The sequence below is a fragment of the Vombatus ursinus genome, unplaced genomic scaffold, assembly GCF_900497805.2.
Source record: "Vombatus ursinus unplaced genomic scaffold, bare-nosed wombat genome assembly UNPS02014883.1, whole genome shotgun sequence".
NCBI lineage: Eukaryota > Metazoa > Chordata > Mammalia > Diprotodontia > Vombatidae > Vombatus > Vombatus ursinus.
Window position 1 is genome coordinate 456,881 of NW_020954661.1, and position 2,101 is coordinate 458,981.

A 2,101-nucleotide genomic window follows, 5' to 3' on the forward strand; every position below is an offset into this window, starting at 1 on the left:
GACTATAGTGAGAATTATCATCGAAAGGAATTGAGTATAATCACTCACTGGTTTCATTACTTATCACAAGAATTTGCAGAGAAACAGCACCTACGCTTTATGAAGTGTTTTTCTCACAACAACCCTGTGAGGCAGACAAGCAATCATTTCATAATCCCCAAATTGCAAAGTATTCAGAAGAACATGAACAAATGCTCCAAATCACTAATAATAAGAGAAACACAAATCAAAACAACCCTCACATCCTGCAATTAGGGAAAAATCACCCCCAAATGCAGAAATGTTGGGAGGGGTGTGTGGAAAGATAGCTGCACTAATATATTGTGAGTGGAGCTGTGAAATGGTACAATTTGGGGTTATGCAAATTAAGTCACTAAAATTTCCACATTTTTTTGAACCAGAAGGTGCATTACAGTGCTTATACCAAGGGAATCCATTAATAGGAAAAGAAGGTTCTCTTATACTTGAAATCATTTTAGCAACACTTTTTTTTGTGATAGCTAAGGATTGGAAACAAAAGAGATGGCCATCAATGACTAAACAAATTACCACCATGAATGTAATAGAATATGACTGGGCTTTAATCAGTGATGTGCATCAAATAAAGCCAATGCAACTAAGATTAAGAGGGAAGCAGAAAACTGGAAAATAATTTTTACAACCAGTATCTCTGATAAAGTCCTTGTTTCTAAAATATATAGAGAACTGAGTCATATTTATAAGAATATAAGTCATTCACCAATTGACAAATGGTCAAAGGATATGAACAGGCAGTTTTCAGAGGAAGAAATTAGAGATATCTATACTCATATGACAAAATGCTCTAAATCACTATTGGTTAGAGAAATGCAAATCAAAACGACTCTGATATACCACATCACACCCATCAGACTGGCTAACATGACAAAACAGGAAAATGATAAATGTTGGAGAAGATGTGGAAAAATTGAAACACAAATGCACTGTTGGTGGAGTTGTAAACTGATCCAACCATTCCAAAGAGCAATTTGGAACTATGCCCAAAAGGCTATAAAATTGGGCATACCCTTTGACCCAGCAATACTACTTCTAGGGCTGAATCCCAAAAAGATCCTAAAAATGGGAAAAATACCCACATGTAACAAAATATTTATAGCAGCTCTTTTTTGTGGTGGCAAAGATTTAGAAATTGAGGTGATTCCCATAAATTGGAAGTTGAGGGAATGCCCATCAATTGGGGAATGACTGAACAAGTTGTGGTATATGAATGTAATGGAATACTATTGTGCTATTAGAAATGATGGAAGAGTGGAGCCAAGATGGCAGAGGGAAAGCAGGGACTTGCTTGAGCTCTCCCCCTAAACCCCTCCAAATACCTATAAAAAACCAGCTCTCAACAAATTCTAAAACAGTAGAACCCACAAAAAAACAGAGTGAAACAAATTTCCAGGCAAAGACAGCCTGGATGGTTCATTCAAAAGATGTATCGCGCCGGGTGGGGAGAGGAGCACAGTGCGGTGTGGGTGCGCAGGCTTTAGAGAACCTGGTGGAGGCCTCAGAGGACTGAATTGTAGACAGCTGTGGTGGTTTCCAGACTTCCCAATGCATGTACACCAAAGACAACTTAGAAGGTCATTGGGAAAAGTCTGTGACTGCGGTGAGAGAAGGAGCTAGGTTGCAGACACCCCCAGGCCCGTGGCTGTTTCCTGAGCTTCCATCCCATGAACTTAGGGGGAATCAAGTGGCTGATCAGAGGGGGATTGCAGGGTTCTCTTTGCCAGTGCTGAGGCAAGAGTCTCTTGCTTTACCAGTGCTTGGATCTGGGTCACAGTTCTGATGGGTGGTCCTGGCGCCAGTAGGAATTCTGGTGTGAAGTTTGTTGTGGAGATGGACAGAAAACACCTCGCCCCTTATCATAGCACTTTGGAAGAACTGAAAATTTTCAGGTCCCTGGAAGTATCTCTGAAAACAGCCGTACAAACCCCTGAAGCTTGGGACAGTACATTCTTCACATTGGAAACAGACTTTTACCTTAACAAAGAGTTTAAAACTCAAGTAATTGGCCAGGATCATAAGTAAGCATCATAAAAAGAGTCAGACTATTTTATCTTACTTTGGTGAC